Source organism: Melitaea cinxia, chromosome Z, assembly GCF_905220565.1.
Source record: "Melitaea cinxia chromosome Z, ilMelCinx1.1, whole genome shotgun sequence".
In the NCBI taxonomy this organism is placed as follows: domain Eukaryota; kingdom Metazoa; phylum Arthropoda; class Insecta; order Lepidoptera; family Nymphalidae; genus Melitaea; species Melitaea cinxia.
In genome coordinates, this window is record NC_059424.1 from 17,755,665 (window position 1) to 17,778,401 (window position 22,737).

Here is a 22,737-nt window from a genome sequence, read left to right on the forward strand (position 1 = left end):
CTATGTAGTTGTGCACTAGAAAACCTTCGAATAGAAGCTAGTTACAACGCAGATTATACTTGCGATTGTATGCATTTCTTTTTTACCTTTGTGCTGATCATTTTTAATTAACTATATTTTTTTTACTTTATTTTTTTCTTCTGGATTTGAAAATTTGAAAAATTCGTATTTTGTTTCAACATTCTTATGAATTACAGTCTATACAGAATGGATATAAGGAAATAGGAATGAAACTTAGTGTGTGATAATACATTTTTTTTATATTATAATCACATATTTTGATCATGAAGTTTAAATTTCAAAATATCCCTATGATGGTTTCTCGAACCGTTCAGCATAAAATCACTAAAAGCAATTCGGTTCTCGACACAGTATTATCTTAAACGCTAAGTCTAGTAAAGGGTTGTTTTTAGAACTCTGTTTCCCAAAATAACAAACATTCCGCTTAAATAGTTTTGAGGGCTCAAAGGAATTAAGCTCAGGTGAAACGTATTATCCACATAAATACCCGACACTCCGTTTATTACAAAACCGAATGATTAGTTGTAGATTGTAATTGCACAGCTAAGCAAATCTTTGTTTTGAGCACTTGATATGTTTTAGTCAATATTTGAGAGCATGGCAAAAAAGAAAATTGAAAAAAAAATATTTCGAAATATTTTAAAAGTTTCATTTTATAATTATCGTGTTCATTATTTTCCGTCTATCCGTGATTTTGCATATGTAATATAACGCAGAGAAAAAATAATCACACTTTATTCTATGACATTAAGATTCTATACCGATGACGGCACAGGCTACGCACGATCGCTCGACACACGAAGTCGATTAACAAGAACGATATTCGTGCATCGCATACTTCTATGTACTAACGTATTACAATTCAAAGCTAAGTTAAACACGTGCTCAGTTTAAGTGCAAAGGTGTGCAAAGGGTGAGGTTCAACAACGCCTTATATTTCAAAGGTTTTTAGCTTTTATTTTTATAGCTTAATACTTGATGTTACGCTAATATTCATGTCAATTGTTATCATCCAAATTACATAGATTATGATAGTCATAATAACAAAATTAATAATTTTTCGTGGAAATTTTTATCAATATACTTTAAATATTTCTTAATGAACATGTCTTTAAATATTTTTTTATAATAAAATAATATCAGCGCTGATGTGTTAATGCGGAAAAACAGTAAATTTCAATTTGAATCAATTCGATTTGAAGATTTTCGAATTCAAATAACGATAAAAATGAAATTTACGATATAAATTGAATATTTAATGACATTTTAATTAAGGCTCGTTTATGAATTAGCAAACAAAAGATAAACTTTATCTTAACAAGTATGCCGCGGTCCTTATCACCTAAGTTTCGTGATAACATTGTTGCAGGCGAGGTATGTGGGCTCTTCCTGCAGCTCGTTTGAAGTATTTAAGTAACGATCCTTGAATTATACTTTAAGCTGCGCTTTTGTATTTTTCCGCAAGAAGAAAATTGAATTGCAGAAAAGTGTGGTACAATTATGAGTTACTTTTGTTGTGTTCTTTTCAACTAGGACTTTTGTTACTTTATTTAATGACTAGCTGTGCCCGCAATTTCGTCCACGCGGAATTAAAAAAAAATATTTTTCAGTTCGCTGAGTTAAAAAATAAATACATTTCTAAAATAAAAGTGTCCTAAATTACTCCTTATTACATCAGCTATCTGCCAATGAAAGTATTGTCAATATCGGACAAGTCATTTCAGAGGTTAGCCGAAACAAATAGACAGACAGACAGACAGACAGACAAAAATTGTAAAAAATGTTATTTTGGTATACACCTCATGTACATCCATACGCATTTAGTAAAAATCGGGTATTTCAATATTACAAACAGACACCCCAATTTTATTTCTTTGTATGGATAAGAGTTTAATTTCAATTATTTTTTAGTTTTTGTAGTAAAACTTCTTTACGTTCGCATGACTTGGGAAGTAAGCTGGTAAATGCGTATTAACAGCAAGCAAGAGGGAGAGAGGTGCGAGCACACAATTTCTTTCTCTCTTACTCTCATAGAAAGTTAGGTTTCGTATATCGAAGTCAAAGTGCAAGCTTATTGCTAAACATATTTTACTTAAGTCGTGTGGTCTAAAACACGCTCGTTTTTTATACATCTAATTCGACCAACAAGCGTACATTGCACATGGTGGTAAGCGGTTACCGTAGCCTAAAGACATCTGCAACACTATAAGTATCGTAAGCGCGTTGGCGAATCTCCCCTCCCTAGGAACTCTGGCCACCTTACTTAGAGGAACACAACACTATGTAAAATATTCTCTAAGGTTGAAGTGCGCCCACAGTCGAGCTGTCCCATATTTTTAAGCAGGATATAACTTGTTGTATGTGTAAAAGTCTTGTACAAAAATTTGGTACAAATCCAAGGAACAATATTGCAAGTTTTCCCATAACAATTCGCAAGCTTGCAGGATTATCCACTACTGATGAAAGATGATCGCAAGTCATTCAGTTATTTGTATTTGTAAGAGATTGTCAGGTAAGCCCGTGAACAGACCGCAAGAAGAGAATAACAAAGCTAATTTTCGCGTCCGATCTCATACCTTGAACACGCTAAAGACACATCTAATGCATAAAAGACATGAGTAAAAAACATAACATTATAGTTACAAACAATATGTTGCAATTAAATTTTTCTATACGTTATAGCTATCCTGGATGGACTGCTATATATCTTACAAGCTAGCCACCCCGGCTTCGCACGGTTGCAAAAACTATCAATGTTCTTCTACTATATTATGGATGCGTCACACATATGAAACTTTTGCCTGGAATCACTCTATTTACTAAAGAAAACAGCATCGAAATTCGTTGCGTAGTTTTAAAGATACAGACAGCGGGAAGCGACTTTGTTTTATACTATGTAATAATTACACGCATAATGCAAAAACGGCATAAAGAAGTTAAAAATATCACTAATGAAGGTAAAATAGTGTAAATAGAGAATCAATATAATTCGAAGGATACTTACTGATTCACTTATTTGTTTAACGCTCGATTGCATGTTTTAAAAGTACATGATATAAGAGTGCAATATAAATAAACTAACTTAACAGAAATTAAGATGGTCCTATAACTGACAGTAATTTCTTACAGACAACTTCAGTCATCAAAGGATGCAATATTTGTGTTATTCGTGTCATTGTCTAACACTCTCGTTCGATCTAAAGTAACTGCCCAATTAGCAATATTTTTGTACTAACCTAATGAACTTTTCCGAAACCGCCGGTGGCTACGTGAACGTACAACGGAGGCGTTAGTTTTTTGAAAATAGATTGGTATGATATTGTAAAATGTTATATTTGTACAGCGCCTTGCTGAAATATAGAAAAAAAAATGAAATAAATCAAAGGTAAATTTGAAATTATTATGATGACAAATTTTTTTAAAGATAAAAATAATAATAATAATCTTTATTGTTACATCATTGCAAGATACAAACAAAAGTAGTACAATTAGAGGAACATGAACAAAGGCGGTCTAATCGCTATAAGATCGATTTCTTCCAGACACCCATTCGGGTATAGGACAAGACATAGAGCGGTTAGGAAGTGTACAAGTAATTGTCATAACATTTGCAATAAATTACAATAGAATATAAAACTGTACACATGTACACACACATACGTTTCATATATACACAGAAAACACATACAATTCAAACACGAATGTGTATGTGTCATATGAAAAAAAAATTATAATAAAAAAAAATTTAAATATTGATTAAAAAATTTAATCCAACCAAATGAAAACGTTTTACTGTGTTATGTCTAAGTATGCATACTTTATAAGATGACCCGGCATCCGACGTCCAACGACAAGATAAATTTCAAACACGTCAAGTTCCTGCCCCATGAATCATTTGTCTTGATTTATAGCTTTTAATCAGTCTAAATTAATAGGATTCAACATTTTATAGTAACGAATGAACTCTTACGCTCTCACATTAATATGAGCTAAGTTCGCTGTTAGTAGACACAAGAGGATTGGTACATAAAATATTTACAGAGATCGTCAATGTATTCCAGTATTATCTTCGAATCGCTTCAGCCTGTAATATCCCACAGCTGGGCATAGGTCTCTTGCCCTATGTAGAAGAAGGATCAGAGCTTAATCCACCACGCTGTTCCAATGCGGGTTGGCGGATATGTTCCCTACTTCGAATAACGATCACTATCAGGTATAAATAATAATAACCGGGATCGACAACTTAACGTGTTCTCCGAGGCACGGTGGAGAGACTCACAAGGACTAACAACCAGCGACCTCCGAGCGGGAACCGAACCCGCGACCGTTGGTGTTTAGTCGCCGCCGACACGGCACACGCACCATTACACCAGAACGATCGTCACTTATCTTCGAAGCCTTATTGGAACAGGATATTACCAGTAACAACTGAATCCAATCTTAACAACTCATCTAGAACACACATACGACCTTGAACCGTCAAGCTGGATCTTAAAGGTTCGTTTGCACTAGACTAGTAACTTAGTCGAGCTTAATGTACTGTAATAATTAAGCTTGTTGTCATGAAATATTATGATAAAATATTATTAATATTTTTTCAAGGTGTTAGGGACCCACTACCTATATCATACCATACCTATAGTAAACTATGTAATACGGTAACGCTTTCTGATTCACCAACTCAATAAATCCCACCGAACTGCAATTACATCGACAACCAATACAACGTAAGTAGACGAAAAAAATTAACAAACGCACTAGTCGTCATTCCGATTTTCGAGGGTTTCCCTCGATTTCTCTGGGATCCCATCATCAGATCCTGGTTTCCTTATTATGGTACCATACTTGGAATATCTCCTTTCCAACAAAAAAGAATTATCAAAATCGGTTCATAAGTGACGAAGTTATCCCCGACCATACATAAAAATATATATATTGTCGAATTGAATAACCTCCTCCTAAAAAAAATAAAAACGCTCCGTTTTGCTCACTTATCACTAAATTTCGAAAACAACTTACATATGTATATTTTTAAATAAGAGAAATCAAACTAAAGTTAACAATATACGCTAAAAGGTTTTTGTACTAAGTTGTCTTGTACTCGTAAGAGATCTGAGTGATTTATGAATAATATCAAGTATTTTAGTTCATAAATGAGATAATAATATAGATAATAAATATATTTACTAGCCTAGTGTGAATACATCTTTAGCTGCCGATGATTGCATACCCATAAATGTATTTTCAAACGTCACAACTAAGTACATTTATTTAGACGTAACAAAAAACTCAGTTGAAACAAACAAAAAACTTAAAGAACCATTCAATTATATCATCTTGCAATTACTAATCAGGTAGTTCACATCTTATTTGATGATATGAAGTTAAGTGGAATATAAAGGAAACATATTATGTTCTTTGAAGAAATAAGAAAACTACGTCAAATTTCTTGCCGTTCTTAGTTAAGAAATCTTAATATAGTCAAATATACTTATAAGATGAATACTAACGGTAATTTTACAATTGCAATAAAACGAATGTTTCTATTTGACTGCTTTTTTGAAATGTAGATAAAAATGTAGATAAATATTGTTACGTACTATTTATTTATTTATTTATACTTTATGGTACACCACAACTACATGTTAAACAATAAACACGTTTAAAAAACATTTACAGACTGTGAAGTACAATGCGCGGACTTATGGCTATTTAGCCATTTCTTCCAGACAACCCAAGTTTTAGTCAAAAAATGTGTTTAAAAGTACATTCTTTGTTTAAAAAAAATAGCAGTAATTTCGTTTGTATGGATATTAATTACTATCTAATTATTATTTATTTATTTTATTCTTAATGTACACCGAAATACAGACACATATAAAGAAAGATACAATAGAAGATGTACAAAGTACTATATATATTTTAATCTAATTTTCCCCTATTGTATCCTGTGTATGACAACAATCTCGTATAAATTAATTTGTTTACTGTTAACAAAAAAAGTAATAAAAAATCAGACAGGCTAATTTGAAGTCTTCAAAAGTAATACGAAGGATAGATGCCGCAGTTTTTCACTTAGCCTTTTGAAGAAAACTTTTATATTAGACGATTGAAGTTCGCCACAGTCGTAACTCGTAACAATTCTTCATTGAGATTTCTTTCAACTACAGTCTTAATAGCTACTGAAGGATCCAAATTGCCACATTTATTGAACATTTTAATGATTTCTATAAACTTGTTCGTTTCGACTTCCATTAGAGAATACCTTTTTTAAGTACAATTGTTTTATTTTAAGGATGACTGTCGCTATAAATTTTTGACGCTATGAAAAATTCTAATCCCGTAAAAACACATTTAACGAACAAAGTGCATTAACTAAATATATTACAATAACAAAGTGTTATTCAACAGTAAACTTCATTCATTGCGATGAAATCCGGAACAAACCAGTTTTAATCGGTTTATCTATTCATCATTTATTCCATTGCCAAACAGGAAGGTTTGTGTTCATTTGTGATATGTAACGTGTCGGTTATTGGTTATTCATTGGAAATAATTAATTTATCTTTATTACATAAAAGATACTTAGCAGAATATTCCTTTTTATATGTAACGGAGGAAGACGAGTTTCAGTTTTTTTATAGCCTTACGCCAGCATAGCTGACGTCACTCAAGGTTTCTTGGTTGATGCTCAGCATAGAAATAAAATTCAAAAATAATTTCCAAAGCTTCGTTTATCAAACTGACAGCGTAACAAGTTCTCACAGAGATGCGCACTGTCTACTGTTGTAGCCATATTTATATGTATACACATCACTGCACATAATATGTACATTGCACGTTACGTGTTTCAATGTTTCAATAAATCAAAGGTGAATAAATGAGTAATATTTTTTAAATTGTAATGATCAATCAACAGCTTATGTAGTAATTCTAAAACAGTCAAATTATAAGACTGAACTAGTTCAATTGACGAACTATTGTTATTGAGCCGACATATAAACAAGAATGAATCGCTTAAATTTGTGTACGTGTATTACTTCCAAATGACTGCAATAACGTAAAAATTTGTATTTTTGCATTAATTTTATTTTAAACAAGGTTTATACTTATACGTACGAAAAAATATTTTAAAATAAAATCAAAATATTCAAAAAAAGAAATATGGCGGTTTAAAGTTCACAGAGTCGGCCAGTAGTTAATAAAAATAAAGTTTCAAAGGATTATTAATTAGGTCTACGTTGACATATTTTAGCAAACTTCGACATGATTTAAGGTAGCAATTAATAAGTTTCTTGTCAGGTCCTTTCGAAACAAAAACAGGTTTCTAAATTTTGGTAAATTAACATAGAAGTTGGAACTGACGAAGCAGATTTTCAAATTTCAACTTCATTAAATTTATTTAATAAATCAATAATTTATTTCAAGTCTTATTACGATAAGTCAATATGTAGCTAATAGATTGTATAACAACACGAGTAGGGCTGCTCGATATTTTGAGCAGGAAATTCCTGCTGTACCCTACCTCAGTAAAGGCATACTTATCCGCTATCAATACAAAATTTCATAAAAGTCAGTCCAGCCGTTTCAAGCACCTCAACACGAGAATTTTATATATTAGAAAAAAAATTGCTCTATACTGTACATAGTCCCGAGCCCTGTAACTCATTAAATAAATGGAAGCATGATCCACACTTAGAAATCGTTTTATACGCCCGGACCATAATTTATTTTAGTGGTGTATATAGTGTAGTTATTTTTGACTATAAGCTGATATATTTTTGCCATATTGTTTATTATTCTAAGAATATGTGCGTGTTTGGATTATAACATTTAAACTGTTAGAGCTTAGATGAATACTAGATCAATTTCTGTTTTATATTTGTAAAAGCAATATCAGGAAGAAGATTTAACATAGATTTGACATTAGAGATAAATATAATAAAAAATGTAAGCTATAAATACTTACCAATGTTTATAAATACAGTTTTTAAGATTTTTAATAATTTCGAAATACCAAGACATCTAATTTAAAAAACAAAACGAAAAATTGTGATATAATAATAAGACTTCATTTATGAACATATTAGTCAAAGGTGACTGAATATGGTTACGTTTTGTACTTCTATTTATGCTTGTGCAAAGAAGTTTTTAACGCCAAAATATACTTGTAGACTTAAGGGATTAAACTCTTATTTCACAAAATAGTAAATTTAATATATATTAATTAATAGAGTTCGCTGTGTGGCTACGGTAGTAAAGAATATAGCCACCCCATCTCTTCCCGTGGGTGTCGTAAGAGGCGACGAAGGGATAACACAGTTCCACTATCACCTTGGAACTTAAAAAGCCGACCGATGGCGGGATAACCACCCAACTGTTGGCTTTGAAATACACAGGCCGAAGACGGGCAGCAGCGTCTTCAGTGCGACAAAGCCAACCCAGCGGTCACCAACTCGCCTGCCCAGCGTGGTGACTATGGGCAAAACACATAAAGTTCTCGCCATTTTTGTCGTGAACTTGTGGAGGCCTATGTCCAGCAGTGGACTGTGATATGCTAAAATGGTGATGAAATGATGAATGATGAATTGATAGAGTTCGTTTTTTTATTTTATTTTATTCAAAATTTAATCGTTTTTTGTTTCGGCTTTTTTTCGTCTTTTTTTTTTCTCTCGGCCAGGGACATTAGTTTATCTTATTTATTTTAATATTTAATAAAACCAAGGATATAATAGGAAGGTAATGTCTACCAAGACATTAGAAATTTAAAGTAACTTAATATTTTGATTATTTTGACTAAGTTAAGGTTGCACATAACACTGGGTATATTACCCAAGTTTGTAATGTTAAGATATAAATTTTTATTTTATTGTTTTATTTTTTTGCTACCGTAACTTTCTTTTATTATTGTCGAGTTTTTTTTGAATTAATTTGTATTATTATTTATGTAAATGACATTATTTTCACTTTCGTTAAGTGTGTATATCACCTTATGACGAAATAAATGAATATATCCTTATATTTCATTTCATTTTAACTGACTAAAGACCTATGGAATGTAATGAATTGGTAAATACTAACTAAGTAAAGCGTTAGTTATCGCAAAAGTAATGGCAAAGTTGACTCACTGTTTTTATCGAAATGGACAATGACAGAAGCGTTTAAAATATAATTATATGTCATGTAGATATTGTAAAATATATGCAAGTGGTGATTTTTGTAAAATGTGTACTAGCAATTGCTAAAATTTAGGAGCGATAACTAATTATTTTTAAAAAGATAAAATTGTTTTATGTACTGTGTATATATGGAGTTCTTTTTTTAGACACAGATACTAGGACGACTATAGAACGAGAAGAACAAATAACAAGAACAGTCCTCTCGTGTCTTCTCTTTCTGAATCCAATCCGTCTCGCCAATGCACTGTATATACTATAGTATATACATAGTGTAATACCCTATTCATTATATTTCATTATAATGAATAGGGTATTCCACTATGTTCGAAAAAGCACTTCAAAATATTGATTTTCCAATCACTTCGAAAAGGAAGCTGATAGGAGGATTCAGTTGGGCTGGACGGTGTTGGGCAGGCTTAGTTGGGTCTTCACTTCAAGGATTCTGCAATGGTTGAAGACAAGTCTTCGAGAAATACGTCCTGCCTGCTTTAAAATACGTTACCGAGACGTGGACATTGAGGAAGGAACTCGTCTACAAGTTTAAAGTCACTTAACCTGCAATGGATCGCGCTATGCTAGGGGTCTTTTTCAAAGATATGATAAGAAAGTAACCCACATAGCCCACATAGTTAGCAAGTTGTAGTGACAGTGGACTGGTCACCTGTGTCGCAGGACCGATGGCCACTAGAACCAACGTTTAATGGAGTGGAGACTGCGTGTTGACAAATCCACGATCTAAGTAAGGTTGACGGTGGTGGCTGGGTAAGGATTGTGAAAAAACGGGATGTTTACCTCGCTCCTTTAAAAGAGGTTCAAAATCTTATGAAAAATATCGACCCAACTCCTATATTCTTCTTAACATTGTATCGCACAAACAAAACATTTTTTTTTTTGACAGATTATCTCAATCCTGGTCAATGGGTTCTCCTTCCATCAAAAGAGAAACTGACTTTAGATTAGAATATTATCTAACATAGAGTATTAAAAGTAATTAATACGAAAATATTCCTAAAATTTGTAGAGCACATTTTCTACTTAACAAACATCAATAATATCCCAAAATAACCAAAAATCTCATCTACATATCAAACGTCCACTTCGACATATTTATAATCAAACATAAATTACATCAAACTCAAAACAGATCTAATGAATATTTAGAAATATGAAACAGGACAGGCTTATTTTGTTAATATTCCAGTAGAGTTTACTTTAGGATTCCAAATTCTTAGAGAAAATTCAAAATTTTCAATATTATTTTAGGTCTCGACAGCTCTTTAAAAATGTAAATTTAGTGTTCCCAACCTGCTATAAACGAGAGACGCGGGTCCGTCCTTTCGTGTGAAAATTTGAAAGCTCTATTGGAAAACAATTTTGTTACGATATTTCATTGATGGCGTATTTCTTCGAGGTTTATTTAAATTCCTAGTCGTGTTTACTAAACAGCGTTCGGTGTATTGCCAAACATCAATATAAAGTTTGAATATTTGGAGACGATCTTGACCTATCTGGTGCAAGGCAGCTTGCCAAGGAACATTAGATAGTCGCTCTACGTGCACTAGAGTTAGAACCAAAATTTTTTTTTACATAAGGTCACTGAAATATATATAAATAAAAATTTACTTTTACGCTGTATCTTAAGTAACTTACATACGTCTTTTGTATTTAACTGTTACAATCTGAATCATAATTAATATAAGCCTTTTTTAATTCGAATATATTTTCACTGTAACAAAAAAAAATGTGATGTTATTTTACTGTCGGTAATTGTGCATAACTTCTTTAAAGTAATTTAATAAGGACCTTCATTTATTAAAAGCTCGGAACCAACTCAAAATTAAGTACTTAAATTACCTTAGAAATTTTAGGCGTTAAGATAAAAAGTTGATGTTTCAGATTCATTTGTCGTCGTTTAATTTTTTGTCACAATGCCTGAAAAATATTTCATTATTTTTATTTAGCGGTGCTAATGAGAAATTCTACCTTACTACAAAATACCCACAGTTTAGTAGTATACACATATTTTCATATGTGCCTAGCAACCTGTGTCTATGTTTCTTTTATAATTCAATTGATTCTGCAACACCTATTAAAATTAATATTATCTAGAATTATCCTTGTGATATTAATTCATAATTATTATAAAATCCGTATTCCTGATTCAGCCGTCTAAGAGTTATGTGCGTTTTTTATTGAAGATAGGAACGAAATTTTGTACTTTTAAAAATACGTATGTAACTGAATAAAAAAACGTACTTAGTATAGAATTGTATACAGGTAAGGATGATATCCACAGTAGTGGGCGAATAAGTTCAACCCTTCGCTTTGTCCCTAGGGTATGAAAATAGAGAGCGGTTAATTTTATTCATAGAATGTATTGGTGTTATTTAAAACCCTTAAATTGAAAAGAATATTATCATGAAAATCAGACTAGATTATACTAAATGTAAGCGAGATATTCTTTCTTTCTGCTTAATAGTATACAAAAAATTTATTCAAAAAATAACCACGTATTAATGTGTTAAATGATATAAATATAGCCTTAATCAACAAACAGTGAAAATTTTCTATAAATTATTACTTTAAATAAATAACATATCGTTCTTTTTTTTATAAAGAGTAATGAACACAACAACCTGTAAATAAATATTACACAATTATTAATTTTATAAAAGAATTTTCGGTCTCATTATTTTATTATGTGTTGAATGAGGTTCGTGAAGCGTTTTTGAATATTTAGCACCTCCTTTGAAATTAATGTACTTGACGTAGTGTATAGATTTATAACGGTGGTATCGGCGACTGATTGATCGTTTCGCCCCCGAGTCTTGTATGGTTGATAGCTATTCGGCTTGCTGAGCATAAGAACTATAACGTGAAACTTTTAAAGTAACGATAAAAAGATTATTTTTATTTTTAACGTTTTTTTCATTATAAATACAATTATAAAAACCGAGATAAAAATATGAAAAAAATATTTAAATATCTCTTCTCCAAGGTAGCGAGTTAGTTAGAACTTTGACTGGAATTGATATTTTTATCATTAGAATTAATTTTTTTCGGTAATATGAAATATCTTTTTATTCTTTATTTTCTTAAACTAGCAACGCATTGTGACTCCCTACAGTTAAAACTTTTAAGAGCAATAAAATCCATTTTATTGTTTTCTGACATGCACATAAAATATAAAAAAATTGCAGTTTCAAATTACGAAACGTTACTAAAACTTACAATTAGTTTATCTTTATTTTAATCTCAGTTTTGCAATAAAATCTCGTATCACACCTTAAATTTGCTATATAAAATCGTATTCGCTAATACCGCTGTCAATATTGTCATCTTTCATGACATGATATGAGGAGGATAAACGCTGTATCATGTCCAAGGACGAGGTAAATTTATACGTAAATAATTTTACCGAAAAAAAAATAAAACCAACAATATGTCTAATAATAATTTCATCACTTAAAAAAAAGAACTGTGTAAGTGTTCAACAAATAAAGTTGATACTTGCAGCAGGAAAAGTTAATTGTTAAGCACATTAAATTACTTGATTAAAAAATTTAGTTTTTGATATATATGTACTTTACAATAAGATACAACCCTATACTCTTGTATATACTTACATGTATCCAACGCGACTCAAAATTTCATGTACTAGTTACATTCTTGTAGTTTATCTAGATGAGTCAATATCATATATATTAATACGCTAAGGTTAAGATGTTTGCCTCCCTTTTTAGAAAAAAAAAAAAACTCCCAATTACTCCACATAAATTATATATCATTTTATAGATAATTGCTTGCTCTACCGGCATCAACAACTAAATAATTATTATTTCTTTGCTTTTGATCATTTATTTATTTTTAAAATTATATATACGATGGCATTAATTTTGAAACAACGTCATGATTCACGGACCGTAAATTGTTTACTTATTTAGTGCGAATAATTCGCACAGGTATTCGCTGCAAAAAGCACGTAAACAGTCGGCGCGCGGCATGCGGTCCGCGGGCCGCTATTGACGACCAAGGTATTAGATCATACTCATACTCATTGGACTGAGCGACTTTAACATGACTCAATCAAAAACTTGTATCTGTACAGCAGAATTACGAAAATTTTATATACTTATAGCTAAATGCTCACATATCTAGAAATACACTATTTTTGGAAAATGCCATACTTAGGTATTATGTACTTGTATATAATTCTGAAATTCCAACATAATTCGTGGTCCGATTGAGTGCTATCGATATAACCTTTACACGTTTACCGAACCGAGTATTATTTAATGAATGAAATATAAATACAAAGAAAACAAATTTTTAACGATTGTTTACTATTATTTTCTTTTCATTATTCAATTGTACGAATAATTCGAACTGCACGAATTTTAATCTCCATTCTATTAAAAAAAAAAATCTTACAATTCGAATTAACTTTTAAAAGGAGTTATGTGTGTTTTGTGTAAATTAACTATTAAACTGCACACAAATCAATTTAAAAAAAATCGATTTTATTAAAACATTAGGTAATATTATACATTGATCCTATTTTTATTTTTATTTTTCGATTAGCCCGTTCGTGCAGTTTGCTTTATGCTCCGGAGATTATGAGGTTGTTTCTTACCCCGAGTCTAGGTGCAATGAATATTTATATTGTTACCAATCACACAAGAATTAGTTGCTTAGCCTGTGAACAGACGACTCTGTGTGTATGTTAAAGATAATTATTTATATTGGACTTACACGGTAATATTTTACACGGAATCTTACAAACTCTAAGAAGAACTCCTATCATTGTAACTCTTTAATTTTTTTATGGCGGTTTCACTTTGTAACATAACGAGTAAGTTGGTAACATTGCCGAATCACGTTATTTTTACAATTTAGTGTTCACGTCACAAGCCAAGGACATAGTATGAGTTCTGTACGTCGTGACTTATTATTTGACTGACTTATTATTTTATATTTTATGTATAAAAAATCGGTATTTCAAAATTTATTATAAAATAATTGATTATTATTATTTTCATTAGGATGATATTATTGACACAAAACCAAGAAAATTACATTTTGACCTAAGATCTTCGTTTTTAACTTCCTCGACATTGCTGTAGTTAGCTAAAAATTTCATGTGTAACAATCGCAAATGTACGACCGCCATTATTGACTGTCGAAATTCAAGTAGCTGTTCAGTTGAGAGCCGTAAGTGCTCTCACTCGTAATTTTATTACAGCGGAGTAATATACAGACTTACCTGCAGCTCTATTTTCACAAATTACTATCAATATTTCCAGAAATATCACTAAATTGCTCGTGGTTTCAAAGTTCTATTTTTAAATTTAACTATTAATACCTATTAGGAACCTCTACGATAGTAAAGTGATTATTAATTGCAATTAATTTTGTACAGTGTTCACTAAATAGGTTCTACATATATTTAATATTAAGACATGATTTATACCAAAACTATTTGTAAATATTTAGTTCTTAAGTTGTGAATTGTAAATATGTATAATATTTTGTATATGTCAACACTAGCGCCGTCATACGCAATTAGAAAGGAATTTATAAGCAACAGATGCAACGATCGCGCCACCTAGCACATTGTTCGATAAGTTATCTACCCTCATTTATTATATTACTCGAGTTATTCTGACGTGTACGAAACGAACGGTGCAACCGCCGCTAAGGCAGTCTTGGCTCTGGCTTGGCACGATACACTTGTTGTATCCTGCTAGTTGCTTAACCTAGACTCGTTCAATAATTAATTTGTGCAAACGAATTAATTGTTACCTATTACGATTAATTTGGCTAGGCGGGACGTTATAACTCGAGCAGTGAAGGTGAGCGTTGATGCGCATTGCAAAGGGGGCCTCCTTAAACCTACACCTGGGTCGCAAGTCCTAGGCACTGCTCTGAGTTACTCCCTATGCCACACGATAGATTGGATCGGATCGCATTACAATTTTGAGTACTACCTACATAGTATTGTAAAGAGTGCGAGTATAACCTACGCCCGCGCCCTGCAAATATAGTAAACGAGCTTCCAATTCAGTCGAAAGACTACATCAGAAGCGGGATAAGATCCACCCCCACTTTCAAGATTTAACTAATTCAGTTAGTTACATTGAACGAAGAAATGTCTCTCTTCGCTTCCGGTATGGAAGCTATTTCAGAAAATAGCTGAAGTTATAGGCCCACCTCCTGACGATACATCTGTTTTTAGCGAGTGTGCAAGTTAGTTGCAATATTTTGTGGTGATTAGTGGGTACATCGATCATCGTTTTATTTTCTTTTATTAGTGGGTACATCGGTATTTTAGTTCTTTTCGGTCGTTCTGTAATATTCTTATCGGTTAGTAAGCTGGTTGGACGGGCTTTGTACGCCCGGACCATGGGTAGCTGGTTGAAGGGGCCTTGTACGCCCGGGCCACGCGACAGAGTGAGGGTGAAGGGGCCTAGCACGCCCGACCCACGGTTGTTAGCTGGTTGAAGGGGCCTTGTACGCCCGGGCCACGCTACAGAGTGAGGGTGAAGGGGCCTAGCACGCCCGACCCACGGTTGTTAGCTGGTTGAAGGGGCCTCGTACGCCCGGGCCACGCTACAGAGTGAGGGTGAAGGGGCCTAGCACGCCCGACCCACGGTTGTTAGCTGGTTGAAGGGGCCTTGTATGCCCGGGCCACGCTACAGAGTGAGGGTGAAGGGGCCTAGCACGCCCGACCCACGGTTGTTAGCTGGTTGAAGGGGCCTTGTACGCCCGGGCCACGCTACAGAGTGAGGGTGAAGGGGCCTAGCACGCCCGACCCACGGTTGGTAAGCTGGTTGAAGGGGCCACGTACGCCCGGGCCATGCTATGTTAGGAAGGGATGAAGGGGCCTAGTACGCCCGACCCGCTAGTGCATTACGGTCTCAGCGTTTTGGTCAGGAATAGCCGAACAGTTATTAAAGTCACTCGTTACTGTTGTATAGGTCGAGAGGAGTAACGCCGAGTTGGCGGATGCACGACATGGACGCACGAGGTCATGCGATTGTCAGGGTTTAGCTAGCTATTTTAGACGTTACATAGTTGATGTTGCCCGAAAGCCGCTTGTGTTGTCGATCGCTTGTATCAACAGTGGGGCCGGCGCGGCGCGCAGCGGGCGGCGCGTGGACGTGTGCAGCGTTCAGCCTCCAAAGGGCACATTACACGTGTTACGTGTAACTTGTCAGACTCAGGTCCGTGGGTGAGCGATGTGAGTTTGGCTCTGGCGGAGGTCGTGATCTATGGAGACCGTTGTTGTGATAGTCATGTGATTGCTCTTCGGCTGGAAGGCCGTGGTGTTGGAGGCATTTACTCGGGGATTTCTGTGGGTTTGGTTGTAGCTTGTTGTCGAGGTCTATAGTATTGGTTGTCATGGCGTTGATGGTGCATGGCTATGGTATTTGTCTGTAGTGATTGGTTGTGATTGGGATTGTTGTAGGGTTCTTCCTTTTACGTTGAGTTTGACTGGGTGGTGCAGGGCACTGTTGTGGCTTTGTCTTCTACTCAAGGCTGACCATCACACGAGGGCGTGTGCTAGCAGGATGGCCGTGTCAACACTAGCGCCGTCATACGCAATTAGAAAGGAATTTATAAGCAACAGATGCAACGATCGCGCCACCTAGCACATTGTTCGATAAGTTATCTACCCTCATTTATTATATTACTCGAGTTATTCTGACGTGTACGAAACGAACGGTGCAACCGCCGCTAAGGCAGTCTTGGCTCTGGCTTGGCACGATACACTTGTTGTATCCTGCTAGTTGCTTAACCTAGACTCGTTCAATAATTAATTTGTGCAAACGAATTAATTGTTACCTATTACGATTAATTTGGCTAGGCGGGACGTATAACTCGAGCAGTGAAGGTGAGCGTTGATGCGCATTGCAAAGGGGGCCTCCTTAAACCTACACCTGGGTCGCAAGTCCTAGGCGCTGCTCTGAGTTACTCCCTATGCCACACGATAGATTGGATCGGATCGCATTACAATTTTGAGTACTACCTACATAGTATTGTAAAGAGTGCGAGTATAACCTACGCCCGCGCCCTGCAAATATAGTAAACGAGCTTCCAATTCAGTCGAAAGACTACATATAAATAAAATTATGTTACTTTTTAATATTACATATATTACATATATCTAATATTAATGTATGTTTGTTTTGATATACAAATTAGAAAAGAATCGTAATCAACTTTTATACATTAGGAGGACAAAATCCTTAAAAAACAAATTTAACTTAGTACAATGTTGGAAAAATTTACAATTTTTATATGTACCAAGTACTTTGTCTGTTGGCTTAGCTGTTAAATTATATAGCGTACATGTTATAGGTATAGTTGTTAATGGTAGACATCAACTTATTAGTTATTATATTTATTATTATTACATATGCTATTACGGTTTCAAAGACGTAACTTGTAACATGCAGATTACTTCTATGAACCGAAGTCGGTTTCAAAAATATGCTTTCGAAATGTACATATAAAATTTAGTATGCAGATGGAAGTTTTACTATTAGGATTACCTTAGCGTACTATTATTACGTTGAAAACTAAGATATATTGCAATTTCAAATAAACACGATATTCGGTTACGTAGTTTCATAGCGTTTGTTCATTGAAACATCTAATATTATTATTTTTTAGAGTACAATACACGTTATATTGTATTGTTATATTAGTAAGCATTAAAACTATATTATTACTATCATTTTATTAATTCACAGATGTGGTAATTAATATGCTTGTCTACGATGTAAAACTTAAACTTTTTGCACGGAATAATCTATCCGTAGATATATTTGCCTATTTTCAAATAGCATATAAACTTTTACTGTCACTTTTAGTCACAGAACATTGACCATCTAGCTGTAATCTCTTTTTAAATCGATTAAAATAACCTCATCTCTATTTCCAGTTCATAGTGAAAATAGGTCACCTGCATGGATTATTCATGACTTCGAATGCTTATTTTAATAAATTATTGATTTAATATTTACATAATAATAAAAGTGTTAAGGAATGAAGATTTCACTTAAGACGGTTGGACTGAACAGTGACTCATTATTGTAGTAAAGTATATTTTAAGGTTCTGGATCACGTTCTTAACATTATGTCGTCGTACTCAACGCCGCTGCCTTCAACCACGCTGGGCAGGCGTATCGGAGACCGCAGAGCTGGCTTTGTCGCACCGAAGACGCTGCTGCCCGTCTTCGGCCTGTATATTTTAAAGCCAGCAGTTGGATGGTTATCACGCCATTGGTCGGCTTTTTAAGTTCCAATGTGGTAGCGGAACTGTATTATTCCTTAGTCGCCTCTTACAACGCCTACGGGAAGAGAGAGTGTGGCTACTTTCTTTACTGCCGTAACCACACAGCAAGTTCCTATCAGATATTTTTTATTAATTTGACTGCATGGTAATATGCCTAGCATAGGTCACTCACGATTTAAACTCTCAACTTTTTTGTGTAGTTTTATCTTGAAACGATAAAATTCGTCAACAAGAATCCTCTTAATATATATACGTCATAAAAAAAACAATAAACGTAAAATTTTAGGACCTTTGCGTTTATATGTCATAAATTACTATATTGATAAATGTTATAGCTCGTAACTTCTCTGTACGATTTATCATATGAGACAAAAAATTTACGACTCGAAATACCCAACTTTGATTGATTCATATTGAAGCGTTTATGAAGTTAATTTATTTATTTTTACAAATTAAATAATTGAGGTAATCACAAAGACCACTATGAAGTTATAATAGCTCACAGCACACACACACACACACCCACCACCAGTTCCACCATTACCAGATCAAAACCTCCTTCATAAAAAATAGGTTTGTTGAAACGTAATCCGCTACGTTGCTGGTTATGGGATCAAGCCATGTATTGTAGTTTAATTTTATTTTATTAATCGACTTCAAAAAGGAGGAGGTTACTCTCAATTCAGGGATAACTTCGTTGTTTATGGACCGATTTTGATAATTCTTTTGTGTTGGAAAGCAGATATTCCAGGAGTGGTACTATGATAAGGAAACTAGTATCTGATAATGCATCCTAGAGAAATCGAGGGGAACCCTCAAAAATTGTAGTGACGATTAGTGCGTTTATTAATTTTTTTGTCAACTTTCGTTGTATTATGTCTATGTAATTGAAGTCGGTTTTTTTTCGTTTACGAGCAAACACAATTATAAGACTTATTAAGTTTTAAAAAAATAATTAATTTTTAATTGTTACGTGCGTCTGTACAATTATAAAAGAACGTTAAATAAAAGAGACTTGTCTTTACTTCAAGTAAAGATCACTGTTATTAGTAATAGGGAAGAATAACACTAACAATGATATTAAGATATTAACGTTTCCTTTGTTGAAAAGTATTAATCACTGAAGACTTACTTTTGTTTAATTGAATTTTTTCATAAATTTAACGAAGTAACAATCAAACTTTTTGAAATAATAAATTAATACTAACTTATGATTGTAATATGTAACGAATGAGATATGTACTTATGTACATTACAAATAAAATTACGCTTAAAATATATCAGTATTGATTTTCATAATTTGTTTTATTAAATTATTCAAGTAACACATAATATGTATGTTGGTTTTTTTTTTTCTATGAAAATATTGCATTCTGCGAAAGGATCGTAATTTATTTTGTATTAAGCTCAGTTGTTTTTACAATCCATTCGCTTGGAAGCGGAACAAGTTGGTTCCCCTTTGCTTTATAAAAATAACCTTAGTTTGCGTTTCACGAAAAGTCTGATCATGTAATAAAAATAAATTATTTTATAAATATAAATTTAAAATGAAAGTTTTGAGTACGTATGTATGTAATTTTTAATATACAATTTATGAAATTTCCCTTTCAGGAACGATAATGAAGAAATGACAAGAGAAGGAGAAGTTATCCTATAAGTACAATTATCCCAACTGTGGTCCGTTGTACAGGCGTCAAAACGACATGCGCACCTCCACTACACCCGAGTTTTCGATGTTATTCGTAGTTTTGATCCTATAAAAATTACAAAAAAGACTATAATATTAGATTTTTTTTATTTAGTTTAGAAATTAGCTCAAAGTGCATACTTTACGGGTTTTCTAAAATTTATCGGAAATTATTAGGCCATTGTTTAAAAGAACCTATTTATTGTTTATGGAGGACCACCCATGATAACGTTTTTGAGTAACGTAATATCAATATTACGCCGTAAAAACGTCTGTGCCGTTTTTTAGCTGAGTTTTTTATCGCATAACTGTTCTTTTTTTCTTTCAATATCCTGTAACCATAACATATGTAGTCTAAAAACTCTGCTGACCAGCAAATAATAAACACGTCATTATATTTTTGTCGAATCTTATGTTAACTCCCTACAAATTCTTTGTCATGCCTTTGTTAAAATTAAATTACTTTGTAACCAAAACTTATCTTATTTAATGTATATAACTTTAACCGTCAGGAAATTCTACACTGTCTAAAAAAGCCGAATGAGTTGTAAGAGAACAGACCATTAGATTTATAGTCTTTCTACCATTTCATCTCGAACGAAATAAAACGTACGCGAAAGGGTTTGCGGACAGAACAATAATGTATCAGCAACATATGTTTGTGTAAGCCAAACACATGTTTGTATTGGCATTTGTATTTCTATCGTGTTTCCGGGACCGGGACCCCGATATATTTCACATTACATTTCATAACATTGGAGTCCGAAAGAGCGTATGTTTGTTTATTTATTGGTTCACTTTTTATTTACGATCCAAATGATTACAGCTTTTACCAATTATGATTAAAGATTTATTCCAAATAGAATCCTGGCACCATAAAGCCCGATTCCATCAACTAAGTTAACTGAGTTAACTACTTAGTTGATGGAAAATATCCTGCTCAAAATCTGGTGAAGCCCGACTGAGGAAATACCTCGATCTTACAGAAGATCACAGCTAAATAATACTGCTTTCAAAGAGTGTTATATTCCTGTGGTGAGTAAAGTGACCAGAGAGAAATCCTGGGGGGATTGGGAGTAGGGTCGGCAACACGCTTGCGATGCTTCTGGTGTTGCAAGCATCTATAAGCTTCGTTAAGCGCTTACCATCAGGTGAGCCGTACGCTTCTTTGCCGACCTAGTTATATATAAAAAATTGTGTAACTACATAAATTTAAAATAATTTGTTCATTTTATATAGTAGAAGTTCCGAAATAGAGAAGAACTACACTCATCTTCTTAATTGATGAAAATTATATTTATTTTAGTATATTAAGAAAATTCCTGCCTAGGCTAGGCTATATTTAATTCACAATTGAAAATATTACTTTTATTTAAAAATGCACCAACGAATTTAAAGATATTATTATATAGATATTATTATATAAATATTAAAATGTTTATATTTAAGTGCCTTGTGCTATGTTATGTTTTTTTCTTATAGTAACTCAAAGAATACTTTAAAATTAAGGAAACAAAAATTTACATTTACATACATTTTTATTAAATTTCTTACGAAATTGTGTGAAAGTGAAACGTTGGTTTTTATAAAAACATTTTCTCTTTACTTTGATTTCGTTACTTGTAAATAATTGAACGTCGCCTGTTGTTCAATTCCATTTACGAATTTCATTGGACTGTCATAAAATTGTAGGAATAACCTTATAAGAATAGTCTATTTAAAGGTAAATAAAGAGGAAGGATTGATGACTTGATGACAAACAATAAAAAACTATCAATGCCATATATACGACCATACTTACGTTGCGAACTAATTTATACTAATAAATGTATAATGAAACTATTGAAACGATCGGAATAATACTTATACCATAGGATGCAGCGTGTTTCGGTTAGAGACCGCTAGTATTATATATAGTGACCACATATATAGTAACCAAAATTATATTATTTAGGTGTAAAAAGCATTTGAAGTTATCGGGTGACATCGTATTGGTGTCATTGCCGCATATCGTTCAAGTATAGCGGTTATAAGTCAGTTTCGAAATGTCCTTAACGACGGAGTCATTAAAATGTGACATCTAGCCATGTCTAGGTTCTAGAGTCAATAATTGTGTTTGCTAGCAAACGTAAAAACTGACCTCAATTATATCGACAAATAATACAACGTAAGTAGACGAAAAAAAATTAAGAATCGTACTAGTCGTCACCACGATTTTTGAGAGTTACCCTCGATTTCTTAGGGATTTCGTCATCAGATCCTGGTTTTATTATCATGAGATATCTCCTTTCCAACAAAAAAGAATTATCAAAATCGGCTCATAAAAGACGAAGTTATCCTCGAACATACATAAAAAATATATACGGTCGAATTGAGTAACCGCCTCCTTTTTTGAAGTCGGTTAAAAAAATAAAATTAAGTCGGAAAATCTTTATAAAAACCAATGAAATTTTTGAATGTATTATGGTTTTTTTTTTAAATATAAATATAACGAAAAAGAAAAATTCTTAACTTTAACTTTATGAATGTAAGCAATAAAGTTTTAAAAT

At 33.1% G+C, this 22,737-nt stretch overlaps 1 long non-coding RNA gene across 1 annotated transcript; it reads left to right on the forward strand.

Moving 5' to 3' along the window:
• Window positions 1-846: 846 nt before the first annotated feature.
• On the forward strand, window positions 847-20,664 carry LOC123668395. Its single transcript, XR_006745578.1, has 2 exons — window positions 847-965; window positions 20,113-20,664. It is a non-coding gene; the product is annotated as an uncharacterized LOC123668395 (long non-coding RNA).
• The last annotated feature ends 2,073 nt before the right edge of the window (window positions 20,665-22,737 follow it).